This window comes from Dicentrarchus labrax, unplaced genomic scaffold (assembly GCF_905237075.1).
Source record: "Dicentrarchus labrax unplaced genomic scaffold, dlabrax2021, whole genome shotgun sequence".
NCBI lineage: Eukaryota > Metazoa > Chordata > Actinopteri > Moronidae > Dicentrarchus > Dicentrarchus labrax.
In genome coordinates this window covers 23,379,936-23,395,538 of record NW_026136701.1, presented here as the reverse complement: position 1 = coordinate 23,395,538, position 15,603 = coordinate 23,379,936, and positions in this window count along the sequence as shown.

The window sequence follows — 15,603 nt, the reverse complement described above, 5'->3', positions numbered from 1 at the left end:
GCCGAATTAAACACTGACTCATAACAATATTCATTGACTGTCTATAATGTGTCTTACCATAGTAACGGCATGTGTCAAGGTGCAATGTTAAGGAATGCGATTAGAACAGCACCTTACGAGGTGCTACACAAACAGTTTGATCGCGTTCTTCATGTGCATTAACTTACACTAGCTCACTACAGCTGTTTAAAATATGCTCGCGACAGCCGGCTAGAAATGAAAAGCCTGCTTTTGTTTACCGGCGTGAAATCGAAGAGCCATGGTTTAAAACATGGTTCAATATTTTGAGCAAGTACTTTGGGGAGACTTCGACAGTTATTGTGAACGTGACTTATTGATTCTCTGATTGTCTTGAAAGAAGCCGTGTTGGTTAGAAAATGTTGGCAGTAAATATCCATAAATGTAATGTGTAAAGGTTATCAGGATCTTGCAGACTCTCAGCAGACTCAACATTCTGTTCTTGTGAGTGTTTTAAGCTCACACGTGCACCTGAAGATACTGTATTAAACTACTTTATACAATTGTTTTTCTTTTTAATATACTTTATTATTTCACTTTATTATTAATCCCCAATGGAGAAATTCTTCTTTCACTCTATGTTTTGCACACACTGGCCCCGAAATACAATCATGTACACATGCAGGGCTTATGCAAATGTGGGGAGATGGTGGAGTGATGGGCTGCCACTCTTAGGTGTTATGTGCACGGGAGGTGGAGCTGGCACCTCTCCAGCTACCAGTCCACACTCCAGAATAGATTCTTTATTAATCAGTAGTGCCAGGCAACGGGCGTACAATGAAAAAGGACAGTTGAACAAATATAAAGTCGGACAACCAACAGCAGAAGCAACAAGAATTAATAACAAGGAGTGCAAGAGTCATAAAAGACATCTGGTAATAAAGCTTTAATATCTCCAACGGGAATAGAAGAATGTAGCTTGAGAGCTGTTTACAGTTCATTCCGTTTAAAAGATGCATGAATCCAGTCCTGCCAAGATAAGTAGATAAATAAGAACTATCCATTCAGTAATTATTGGATTGTATAGCTAAATAAGAGAGATGTAAGGTAGTTTGTAAACTTTGGCACTAGAAAAATAAAATTACATTTACATGTCATTATCCCCTCTTGTAAGGAGTACATAACTTTGCAACATAGTTTAGCTTGTATACAGATGCAACAGTCATATTTTAGACTAACACTGGCCTCCACTCTCGCTTTTTGCTTCATAAAGGCCTCATTATTCCCAGCACTGGCATCGACAAATTGGCTGAGCGTAAATCGTGGAACTGTAGATTCATTTGATATAAGGGAGGCCATGCTGCAGATCTTACAAACCGTAGTAACACATGCTCAGACTGTATTTGCACATTTTTAGCAGCGGTAGAGTGTTGTGCATGTGTTTTTATTTATGTGTACACCCACACACAAGCTGACCTGTTTAGGATGTATGACGCTTTGATGTATAGATTTATACGTGTTTGCATGCAGTCACACTTCCTAAATTCCCCGACTGAACTGAATGAGTGGATGCTTTAATTCATCTGTGTGTGTGTGTGTGTGTGTGTGTGTGTGTGTGTGTGTGTGTGTGTGTGTGTGTGTGTGTGTGTGTGTGTGTTAGAGCAAATTGTAATCACAGCTTACTATTGATTGGCCCGTAGACAATCGTCTGGTCTGACCAAATAATCAATGTGATGGAGTGACAGTGTCTCTGGTGACAGACAAGCTACTTTCTCAATGAATCATTTTCTGCATGTTTAGACCTCAAAACCCAAAGATAACACATCATTTGTCTTGTTTGCCTGTGTGGATGGAGTTGAGGTCAGTTTTGGCTGTGGAAGAGGTTAGATCCTAAAACTACACTTTGAAAAACTGCCCACATTAGATGCTATTGTGATTCAAGAGGCTTGATCTGCCTCCGTGTACCAGTGGACTAGATTGTTGTGCCTTAAGAATTAAGACTTTTATCCGATTGGCTGCAGAGAATGAAGTCGGATGACACTATCATATAGCCATAAAATCCACAGAAAAAAGGGGTTGTTGTGGATGATTAGGTTAACAACATGTTGGACTAAAACACGAACACAACTAAAACACGACTTCACTACTGACAGTCAGTGTTGGTTTAATTTGATTGTAACCACGACTGTTTCCTTACCTTAACCACATTGTTACTGCCACCTGATGAGGAAGGTTCCCTAATTTTAACAAAGTAGTAATTTCTCGCATCATGTCTGTATATCAATAAATGTTCACGGGAGCGTTATCTAGTGTGCTGACTCTGTGGAACAACCTCCTCTACTGCCGTCCACTGTGATTGACTCCTCGGTCAGCAGCCTGGCAGAGACGATGCTCCGCTCAGATTTTATTACTGAACTATAAGCAGCAGGCACACTTTTACTGTGCGGAAGACTTTTACATCACAGATGACAAAGAAAGGCATTCAAATGGGTGTCTTACAGGAGTCTTACAGATAAAACATGTAGGCTGGTATAGGAGTTTAGTGTGGCGCTCAACTGAAATAAAAACTAACAAAGAGTTGGGTAAAGCCCTACATACGGTACCACGATGTTTCCCTACACATAACCGAGTCCGTGCAAAAACCGAACCGAACCTTAACAATGGCAGTGCATTATCAGAACATGGTTTTATTTTTGTTACAAACAACGTATTTTGTCCTTTAATTTGTCAGTTCTCAGAAGAAGTGGAAGTGGATTGGTAATTGACATGTAGCAGATTTTTTATTTCTATTGATGTAAACACTAATTCGAAGAAATAATTATGAAACTTGCATTAGGAGCTCATCACCTCAGTTTTTGCTCAGTACAGATACAATAATAGAGCAGTCCTTTCAGAATAAGACTCTATCATTGCACATCTTTTGAGAAACTGAGATATAAAACTCATTACTCTTTTTTTTAATTTTCTGTTTAATTGAAGTCTTTTCCAAGGATGTCTGGGGTTTTATGTCTGAGCGTTTCGTCGACGTATTTGCGCTTTCTAAGAAATCCCCCTGCTGCACTCAGATTCTTTCCAGACCAAGGTGTCCAATGATTGATAGCGCTCTCTGTCCACCTTCGCCATATATCCACATGCTGCACTCTACACTGCAAAACATGTCAACAGGTCATTTACTGCTGAGTCCTCGAATCCTGTTTTAATTAAAACATTTACAAATGGGGAAATTGCACAATTCCTCAGGACAATGATGTATATTGAAACAACAAATCTTGACTCAAGCCGTGTGGGGGAGTGATCCATATTGTTTCACTGTTTATTTGTTTCTAATTCAACTCACCCTGTTTCTAGAACATACTTTAATCAAGTGTAATGGCCTTGTGGAGTGATATGTTGTATTTAAGGTAAATCTACTGCAGAATTCTGCATTTCCTAACATTGTGGGGATTTTTTTTAAGACAAATATAAACGATACCAGATTAAACGACTTGTTGGGATGGATTTTTTTTTATTTTTCTGCAGTGTGGTGGCTAGCTGAGCCTGTCTCGGGGAGGAGAACAAATCGGCTCCTTCATGGCCCAGTGAACCATCGACTCGGTAACCAGCAGAGTCCTTCAGATAGAAAAGATGCATGGTGCTTTAAACCATTGCAGGCCTCTGCTCCCCCCTCGCCTCCTCCTTCCTTTCCATTCCTCGTGCTCGGGCTTGAAACTACTGCTCCATGACACTGGGCATCACACGTAGAATAAAAATGAGGTGAGGCGGCTGGAAAATTGAACATGTTGTCAGGCCGCAATGGCTGTTTTCAGTGATTTAGGAACCGTAGGCCGCACTCGATTAGGGTCATTCATTTTGGGTAATGTAAATACAGTGATAGTGGGGTTGGTCATGTGAGAAAGGGGAATGTTTGCTGAGGTTATTGGTAATGGGAGTGTTACTGTGGTACTTTTTTAAAATGGTGGCCAATGGTTTTTCCGTATATAGATTGGAAGGATTATTGCAGTGTAGGATTTTGAAATATGACCAAATATACAAGTAGAAAATGCAGTTCAAGTTTGCCACGTTTGTTTTATGATTCCAGCCAAGTTGTGCTATAGTCCCTGAAGTGCACATTTCCATCATAGATGATTTCAGTGGGAAATAAACCTGTAAACCTAGCAGCGTTGCCTTACTCACGTAACCCATAAAGTAAATTACACAAGCAATTATATCTTTCTTCATTTTCCTTCCACTCAAGTATTCCCTCTGAGCTGTTTTAGAAGCAGCATAAGGCAGATACGCAGTGCAATGTAAAAGTTTTTCCCTTAATCAAGGCATATTAATCTTGATTTCTGCTCACTCATCCTTATCATCTGTAGTGTTCCTTTTTTCACTCATGCCTTGCCACAAATGAAAACAAATATCAGCAGATTATCTTAATACGATGGCTGGAATGCGAGCGGCTTACACGCAATCTTTTATCTCGGTTTCGTGTCATTGCCTTGGTTTAACAGGAGAAAACAAATGAGCTTTCAAAAGCCTGTTCCCAAGGTACAAGAAGTCACACACAGAAGGCTGCATGCTCACATACAGCCTGTGTGTTCTTTACAGATGTGGAATAGTTGCTTCTTTTTTTTTTTATGAAACACTGCCAAATCTCTCTAATGCTTCAAAATTGGATTCTTACCACATGAAAACCATGATATTATTTAGTTTCCATCCTTGTATGATGATAGATAGGAGTATACGGCCTGAAATGACACGCTTGCAAAGAGATTTTATCATCCAGATGTTTCAAGACTGTTAAATCTAACTTTGAGAGACCAGTGTGAGGTTCAGTCAAAGTCCGTCAAAATTAAAACATATCACAAAAATCTCCTGCAGCACAGCATGCCTTAAGCCAGGTTCTGAGTACAGGAGTTTCTGGCTGACATACCTCAAATTGTAGGAAGATTGGCAAAGAAATCCGGTCCAGGATTTTGGTTAGTGCAGCCCATTTTATAAGGTAATGTGAGGGGTTTACAGATCCAGTCTTAAACCTCCTCACATCCTCGGAAAGTCATCAGGGCCGCTCCAATAGTTCAAATCTGGATGATTATGTCGGTAAGGATGTGAATGAGAGGTGTTGCCCAGCAGAGGTAAACTTTTTATCCCTCAATGCTAATGTTAACTAGCATTCTATTGTTGGCAAATATTAAAACAGAGAGTTAAAATCTCAGCTCTAAGAACAGACAACCCATATTAACCAGGTCTGCCCAACATTTTCTCATCCACTCGTTTAGGCTTATGCTTTTCTCACTGAAAAGCATTAATGTTACCGCAGCTTGTTGTTTCGCTACTGATTCGCTACATGTGAGGTGATGCATGGCTCCCTCTGGCACAGTAATCTTAATAATATCCTGTAGTGTGATGATGCACCATTATTTTCAAATCTTAGTAGTGGGAGCGTCTTTGAGATTAAAGAGAGAGAAAATCTGTGAAGTTTCTCCTTATGTGCATGATGCAACCCCACTTGAAAATCGATTAGAATTTTAAATCTTCGGCTTTATTCATCCAGTGTTTTCAGTAATCTTTCCTTCATCAGGGTCATGTCTGAGGTTGTTTTGGTTTCTTCATATACAGTGCATCTTTTATTCATGTGACTTCTGAATCACCATAAATTCAAGGTATACACGGCAGAATTACCATAATCTTTTGAGGATAAGAAATCTAATATTTACCCTTAATCGATAAAAAAAACAAGAAATGTAAATATAAAATGTGAAAGATAATACAAAACATACATTACAGCCAACTTTTCAGTCAGTGGGTAAAAAGTTTGTATCTTGGATTTTTTAATACAAAATAGCAAATTCCATATTCTGTTGACCTCATTTTTCAAACTAAAATAATACATTCAAATCTCTACCATCTGTTACCCGTGGATAACCTAAATTTATTTCAATATATACAATATTGTTCTTCAAAAATCCTTTTTTAATAGTTTTAAGTCCAGTTCCTCATGTAACCCTCTCGGGCATACAGAAGAAATCCTTAAAGTCTCCTGCTTTAGACTTAGCTTCATTTTCGATGTGAGCAGTTTCACGTAGTGAAGTATACTTGCCGTGGGTGTAATCTTTTGCAGTCAGTGGGGACCTGAAATGCCTTTACTACAGAAAACTATACTTTACTATTTGAACTCTGATAGCAGGATAGCATAGAAAATTGTTACTTAAACAGAAAAGAGCAAGCACCTCGTACTGTGTGTGTGTGTGTGTGTGTGTGTGTGTGTGTGTGTGTGTGTGTGTGTGTGTGTGTGTGTGTGTGTGTTGCAGTAGTTTTCTCGCATATGAATGTCAAACATTAAAGAAAAGTAAAATAACTTTTGCATAGCAGGAGCAAACGTTCTGCTGGAATGTGTAGTAAAACAACAGCCGGTGGTCGTGACTCGCTCCTACTCACTTATTAACCGCTAAGGTCGGCAGAAGTCAACCAAGTCGACCTCGCTGCTCTACGCCAACCTTTGACCCCTGATAGCTGCTATACTGTAATTGTTGTGTCGCCGTCTCAGGCTGGTTGGAGCATGCTTGAAGAGGACTGTGAGGATGTCTTATCTGTCTAACACACACAAACAAACCTTTCTCACACTTTCTCTCCAAACATAATACACAGGCTGAAACAGCACCTCTCTTATCTTAGTGTCTCTCCAATGTAATGACACAGACACACACACACACACACACACACACACACACACACACACACACCCCTGACTGCAGCTCTGGGTCACTGATCACACTCTCTGTGACCTTTAGGCCATGATACTTTCTCTCTCCCTTTGCTTTCATTTGCTACCGCGGATCCATTTGGATCCATTAGATTTAATTCCCTTTCCTGTGTCTTCAACCCTGGTCGATTATTTGAAGTTCCTGCCACTGGATATAAGAAACCAGGTATATACAGTGCTCAGAGTTACAGTACGTTGTCATCCACAGCTATTTATGTGAAGTTAGGACCTAAATATGTTCCTGAAATCCCTTTAAACTGTTTCAAAAGCAACTTCAGTTAGAAATATACCTAGTATAATAAGAATTTCCTTTATTCTAAGGTGGGAACGTAAACAATGGCACATCTCAAAGCAGCTCAGATGAAAGAATTTGAGGCTGAGAATCACCAGAAAAAGGGTTCATTATACTATTATCTAAACTTAAAGCCACTGACTTCTCTGTAAACTACTTCTCTGTGATAAGCAACAATCTTACAATCTAAGTCATATTATTTATTAGAGGTTAACAGTCAAAAACTCTGCTTCATTGGGACTGTGTGGGTGTGATTTGACCCCACACTTGTCGTCACATTTTGAATCAAACATTGCTAAACTCAGTAGTACATGATATCACTTTTATTCCTGCTGACCTCCGAACGCTTCAAACATGTGAGAGAACCAAAATACACAAAACTCTAGTAACTAACTAAAATGTCACCACTCATGATGAGAGGGTCTTTAAATGAATTGAAGTAAATCTGTTTTTATTTTCACAGTTTGTATGTAGCTTTTCTGTTGATTATTTTGGAAGTTATCTCATGTTCATCACTTTATTAAACGTTTTCAGTGTCCTGTTAAAAATGTATCAGAGAACCGTGCCATCCTGCCTCTCGCACACACACTGATAGAGACGTGGGACAGTGTTTCTTTCTTGACAAGCAGCTCTTTGTATCACTTGACAAAGTATCAGGGTTTCTAGAAGTGTCAGATTTTGGCACTTACACTTAAGCCTTCCTTCGTAGCGCTCAGTGCCAAGCAAGGGCTTAGGCTAAATCGATGATGACTGTGCCAAGAGAGAGAATAAAGGGGGAAATTTCATACAGCTGTCCCTAAAAATAAGGGAGGCAAACATCATTTTGTGTAGAAATGTGTGAGGGGAACACAAGTGGTGTTATTTTCCCTCGAAAAACCTGATCTGGATACTGTAAGAGGATCAAAATCTCAGCGAAGCACTACTCAAGGGACAACTGTACATCCAAATTGTGATAAAAGTTTGGTTCCAAAACAATATATATATAATATAAAGAAAAGGTTAAATTCATTAGCACCTTTTTCAAAAATATGAGCAAATATATCATCCAAAGAAGTTCAGGTTTAATACAGTTGTTTAGAAGGAGGTACTGTTTAACTCCTTGAATGCATATCTTAGTGTAATAAAATATAAAAAACACTCAATGTTAAAAAATGTAAGAAGTACAAAACTTAGAGTTATCATTTGTTTCTCTGCCTTGCTGGAATTTCATGTGTATTTTGTGACTCTCACCAATAACAGGATTTTTTTCACACATTTTCATCCATTACTTAACCATTAATCTCATTAGAAAAAGTACATTTTCACAGCTTTCGTCCACATGATAAACAAATCTCAGACGATCCTAAAAAAATCTAAATTAATTTCAGGATTACTGTGAAATGAAATCTGCAGGCTATTATTAATGTGTAAGAAAAGCAGTTACCTTATAAATATCATTTTAACAAACACACTATAAATAGAGTGGGTAGAAAGGCTTATCAGTTCTCGAGCTGTAGGCACATAAACATCAGGTCAAAATGAACATTTTACCTCCTTTTAATAAACATTTATATTTGCCTTCAGTTGTGTGGTAAGGAACTTTGCAGTGAACCTGGTTTGTTATAACTGTTGCTTCATTTATTTGGCTTGACTTGATCTGATAAACACTGACTCACTGTAATATTGCTGTTGTTGGAAGGAAACCTTGTACGTGTGGCACTGTGTCCTACTGAGTAATGGAGCTCAAATCCTACTGACAGGCAGAGAAAGGTATGACTTTCAGCTGTCTGGGACTCAGATATGACTCAGCATCTAATGTCACAGCTCTTTAGATAAGGAACAAGTTGATGGAAATTAGATTTTTGCAACAGCCTTGAAAATTTCTGATTTGTTCTGCGATGAGAAACATTGACGATAAGCCCTGAACTCGTTCTGAACTTGTTTGAGTTTTGCAACACTGAGAAGTGTTTGTGCTGTGTTCACTCCCTGACTGAACAGATTTCAGATTATTTTCAGCCAAGCCAATAGGTCAAATACATGTACAAATCATGATAATAATTACCGCTGGTATCTGTGCTCTATTTGTGATGTAATCTGGTGTGCTATCTAATAAACTAGCTAACAGTGTTCTTTATATCCTCTTGCCAGGGATGAATATTTAATTAAATAAGTCCTTCTTTGCTGTAACTTCATTATGATATTGCTTGTTGTAGTTTGTGGGCACCCCGGGACAACGTCTTTATAATATAACTAACATCACTGATAAAGAAGAACAGTCTGAAGTGCAAGGTTGGAGAATTTATAACATTTCCAATGCCAACAGTCCGTGGTGTGAAAAAGAAAAGTTTCCTCAGCCAGTAAAATGTTTATATTGTGGAATTCCACAGGGTTTAATTCTAGGTCCCCTACTTTTTAATTATTTTATTTTTGGGGGCTTTTATTGCCTTTAATTGATTGTGACAGCTGAAGAGTGACAGGAAAGGGGGTAGAAAGGAAGAGGGAGAGGGGTTGACACGCAGCAAAGGGCCACAGGTCAGAGTCAAACCCATGGCCACTGCAATAAGGACTCGGCCCTGGTATATGGTGCGTCAGCTTTTCCCTGTGAGCTACCAGGGTGGCCCTACTTTTGTTATTTTAAAGTAAATAATCTATACATGACTTCTTACCAAGAATTATGAATTTCTTTCCATGCAATGCTTTTTTTAGTACCATGATGTATCCTCACATTTCATACTGTTTAGCAAGTAGTATTTTCTCGATCAAGATTTCTTTTCTAAAATGATTACTTTTATTTATTGTTATTTTTCTATGAAATTCACATTTATATATTCACAGTTATGGTGACTAGATCCCAAGCAATAACATCTCTATTTCTATCGTTGCCCTACAGTTTAAACCTCCAAAACCAGGTGCTCGTTTTAAATATACACGCACCTATGGATGAGTGAACTATGTGAATGAGCTTTCCGTCCACTTAATCTTTTATTTTTGGAGGAATCAACTGGTAAATGTATAACAGAGATCAGCTCCCCTGGGTATTTGGCAACTTGGCACTTTCGCAGGAATACTCATGATCTAGCTTATTGTTATTTCCAGCAATAAAAAAAAAAAAAGCCACTGGCCAAACTCATGGTGCAGTAGTTGAGATGAGCTAGCACTCTTTTATTTACTAAAACAGCTGGACGATGGTTGCATCGCCCCTTTTTCGAATCGCCTCCTTGGTAATGACAGTAATTATCACAATCCGAGTCCTCAAACAAGGCGTTTTTGGCCAGCATTGTCCATTTCCCTCCTCAATCCAGAGCCTCATCATTAGGTCCTCTGGGAGGTGTAACTGGCAAGGCCACTGCAGAGCCCGGCTCTATGAGTGTGTGTTTAAGTGTGTGTGTGAGAGCACAAAAGCTTGGTCTGGGTCCCAGAGCGTGAACCAGAGAAGGCAGTCTGGAACAGTGCCAGGCGGTGAGATCTTATCGGTGGTGCCATGACCTCGTGTTGTGTTGAAATATCTTTTCAGAGTGTGTGTATTTTGTCTGCGTGTATCCGTGCATGCGTCTATGTATGTGTGTGTGCGTGTGTGGAATAAGGGGAGTTTGACAAATGTCTTTGCTTGCTTTAGAGTGTTTCCGTTTTGGTAGATTATTTTATGGAAAAGCTGAGTGGAGGAGGGCTGGTGTGTGCAAATGTGATATGCATTTGTGCACATTAAAACATGTTTTTGTGATGGTGCCATCTTTTATGTGATCTTCTGTGCATATTTATATACATAGATACACCTATACATGTCACTGCATTCATTTACTCTGGTAAATGTGGAATACTCTGGCGTATTCTGTCATATGTTGTAACTTCTGTAATACTGCAATCTTAAAAAAAAATCACTATTATTACTCATTTCATTCTGGTCGGTCACATACTGTGCCATACATTTACTTGTGTCTACATATTGTCATATATTTTAATATTATAAGGGTCATACTTAGGCTTACTCTTATGTGTTAGATATTGTAATATAATTATTATTTCTATTCTTTAACATTGTGTGAGCACCTTGAACAAATTTCCCCTCAGGGATCAATGAAGTATTTCTATGGAGAGGAGTAACACAGACTAATGGCCACTATCACTGCTTTATGTTGACCTATGTGTACCCTTAAAAGAATGTATGTTTCAGTACATGTGCATGTGGAATACATAATAAGGATACATATAGACACAGTACTCTGCAGCTTGCAGCAGCTTCCAGCAGCCCAGCGTTAGCCAGCATGTAGGTACTGCCGGTCTCTGGCCCACCACAGCAGGCTAATGGATCACTGTCAGTGTCTCCTGTAATTACTGAGGTATGACTGTGTCATTATAGAAATACCGCCCCTCCTCCATCATTCCATAGCTATTATATGCGTGTGTGTGTGTGTGTGTGTGTGTGTGTGTGTGTGTGTGTGTGTGTGTGTGTGTGTGTGTGTGATCAAGCACATTAAACTGTAAGTGTTTATGTGTATCTGTATGTTTGTGCCAGGCAGGACAATGTAAAGGCAGTTATCATTAATACATTGAACCTTTTTGGAGGTGCACACTAGGCTGTGAAAGTAAGTGAAAGTAAGTATATGGTGGAGAGAGCTGAAGACCCATCTGTGACCTGGCTCTTCCTCATTGTTCTATCCAACAGGTTTTCTCAGGAGATTTGTTTTTGCCGTACTTCTGCAAAGTTGAAGCATTTGTGGAGTTTTTTGTCCATGTTATGAACTCTACCATTGTACTGGAAGTGTAGCTACTTTGAAACTAGTAAAGCTACGAGCTACTGTTTACTGGAAGTAGTTAAGCTGATAGCAAGTTACAGTACAAGTCGCCCAAAACCAGTTCCCACCCCGCTGACCAGCACAGAGACTGCATCTTGGTGGAAACATTTAGCGAGCTACTGAAAATGGTAAATTGTTATTTTTTTAATAACTATGCTCCCTGAAAGCTACATGGTTACTGTAAACTACTGTCACTACACTATTGCACAACTTGAACACCTCTATATATCTTTCAATATCTATATATTTATTTTTTTAGCGTTCCATTATCACAGCTCCCATGAGCCTTTGACAGTGTGCCAACGCCGTGATAGTTGTCAGTGAATGCAAAGAAAAATGTAGAAACCTTGAGTTTATTAGAAAAACTAAAGGATAAAAAAATCTGCAGCTTCTGGTTCTTTAAGTATTTTTCCCCATTGTAAATTCTCCTTTTTTAATTATATCCCAAATGTTGCTCTATATAGAATAAAGGAATACCCCTGAATAACTTAAGTAGTCTAGGTTTATTTTACAGCCACTATTTTAATTATTTATTTATTTATTTCTATCATGTTGGAATGGCAGATATAAATACTATGACAAAGATGACCCTCAGTGAGGAGAAGAACTTCGTCACAGATCAGAGCTGAAGCTAATTCAGATCTCCTTGTTGCTACAATGGAGAATCAATCCTCACACCATAGTTGTCAAATACATCCAGAGTTGACCCAGAATTGCAAAGGGAACAGATTTAATGATGAATGATTTATTAGACCTTTTTTTAGAAATTGTAATCTTTAACTTCTACTCAACGTAAGCGGCGCACACTAATTGGATTTTGGGATTTTAAGCTAATTGATTTGATATTACTCAGTGAAATGCTCATTTGTCATCACTGTTGACATCTCTCCTTGCACACAGGCTTTTTAGCTCTGAGTGTTTTTCAAAGAACGAGATATTTTCTAACACAGGTTTCTCACCTTTTGTGCTGATGATTCAGTCAGGAGAGTTTGATATCCATCCAAGCTTTGGATGCACTCCAACTGACAGTCACCTAATATTGTCTGTGAGAAACCGAACAGGACTTTTATATCTGGAACCCCTGACATGCAAAATAACTCCTTTCCACTTTGCAACTCTTTTAATATTATGTTGTAACTTATGACAAAGACCAAAATAAAGGGAAACAGATGCAGTTGCTGTTGCTGCTGTTTCAGGAAAACCGTTGACATGTTTGATATAGAAGATTAAGTTACAGAGAAAGCAATTCTTGTCTGGAAATCTTTCAATATTGAGAATATACAAAAATATCCTTTTGATTAACATTCGTTCCCATATGGCTGCAGTTTTGAAACACCACTCAACACATACCACACTCTCCATATCTCACTCCCCGTCCTCTCACACTCACTCACACGCTAAAGTTCGCCTCAACGCAAACACACTCCCTATAATTAATGAACACAAACTAGCATTAAAGTGATTTATCGTGCTGTTATTGGCCTTTTATTATCCTGATTAATGGCTCTGAATACTTGGAAGCACTTTGCATAAAAATGGAAAAATATCAAGAAGTTGAACATTTGCACAAAATATCAGCTATCAGCAGCATTAATACAAAAGAAAACTGTTGTCAAAAGACTTCAAAGGCTCAGATCTATTATCGTAACACAAACACACCGAGTTCTGTTCTCGCTTTAGAATTTGCGTCACTAACATGTACTTTGCCACTGATGCTATTTCAGTCATGCTTGGCAGTGTTATGAGTGTGTAATGCTGCCAGGGAGTTTTTTTTTTATTGTCTCCGCTCTGACACATACGAGTGCAGTAAACATTGCTGAAGACCAAATCTAGAATCTCAATGAGAATCATATTTGACTGGAAACATTAAAGTCTGTTGTGATCTTTGGACTCAAATACAAACTGTTTCTGAGAAGTGAGTCGTGTGTGTGTGTGTGTGTGTGTGTGTCTGCTCGCCCGCTGCCAGAAACACTCAGTTGCTCATTTGCTGATCTCTTACTCTGTTTTTATGTCACTCAATCACCCTCTCTCTGCTCACGCTCGCTTTCACCCGCTCACTCCATCATCCTCTCTGTTTACGTTCATAATCTTGCATATGTCGTATTTGTCTTTCATTCAAGCATGACAGACTTTTTTTTTTTATGAGATTCTTTCCTTCATGTGATTATGTTGAAGCAGATGAACATAGGTCAAATGGAGTAACTGCAGGAACCATTAGGAGCGGTTCCAAATCCAATATGTTACAAAGTCTTACAGTTTACAGCCAGTTCTCAGTGTTTGATTTAGAAGAGGGAAACTTATAGTAGATGCAAAATATTATTACAAAGGAGTCAAATAATAACTCCATGTAGGCGTTTCAGTAGGTTATTGTTGATGTCGGTCTGAAATTCCAGTGGCATTAACTTTTATAGACCAGCTGCTGGCCTGTCAGTTAGCAAGCTCCTGTTGCTGCTGTTTTCATAGGTTCTTCTTTGGGTTTGCATTTCTTCATAACTCACTGCTTTAGCAAACATTTTGATAGCTAGCTGAACTGTGTTTTCCGGTGTCAAAGCATTCTTTAAAGTCATGACCTTGCAGAATTTAGATTTTACAGATTGTTTACTGGACTTCTCTTTCAAATAGACAGACGGGAAGCTGGTTAATACTCAAACAGAAGTTCTGTTCAGATATTCTAAAAGGACCAAAAAGCTCCTTTGGCTTCCAACGTGGGTGCCATGGCATCCTGGGTCCCTTAAAGATGGGCCAAGGGTGCCCCAAGATTTCCATATTTTTTAGGTCACTGTGCATCATAATTCACAATAAAAAAGAGGCAATACTTACTTTAGATTATGTTCTCAAACAGAAACAAGCAATAAACACAGAAATCACCATTTAAAAAACCCTTACTAAATAGTTATACCATAGCTAAGATGGGTGACATGGCAGAAGTTCGAACACATGTTGATACATCTGGGATGGCCTAATCTGACAGGGTCCTCGAAAAAGAATATTATGAAGAGGCAGAATATGGAGGAGTTTGTTTACAATGTTTGTAACTTTCTAAACATTTCTCATCTGTATTCAAAGGAATGAGCATTAAGAAGGGTACAGTATCTTGTGCACGGGCACTTTGATGTTTGCTTCTTTCTCGTACTTTCTGAAGAACAGCAGTGTCTCTGCTCACATTTAACTTAAACACACACACAGACACACACACACACACACACACACAGCACACTCTCACGTCCCCACAACGCCCAAATGATTTTACTCTGATCATTATAATTAGGCTGCTTAGGCTTGTTTTTGCAATTGCAAATTTGCAATTAGTTTTGTGGGTATAAATGTCACAGAAACTAGCCTTTTTAGTTAATTTATGCTTCGTGCACCGGGTGAGTGAGTAGTGTGTGCTTTTTGTTGCTGCGTGTCACAAGTCTGCCCACTCTGCTCCCTCTATTGTCCTTGTACTATGAAAACTATATATCCCCCAAACATCAGCTTTACATGGGTTTACAAGACTCATTTTCTGCTTTGGGACAATGCGTTTTCAGATAATCCAAAGGGGTTTTTTTATGCTTTGTTTTAAGAAGTAAGAGAATTTTCTCAGACCATTAAGGCACACTTCAGTTAATCTAAAAAATGTCAGAATCACTAAATTTGCAGATTTTCCCTGGACAGCAAGATATTCAGTATACTATATTTGGCCTAATTTGAAAAACAATTTACCACTATTATTATTTTTCTTGTTTAAATCTTCTCCTGAGAATGGCAGCCTTAATCTGAACCACTGATTACTGCAGGCGGCGGACCCTCAGTGAGAATGCAAACGCTGACATTCAGGGAAACTAAACAGCTAGAAC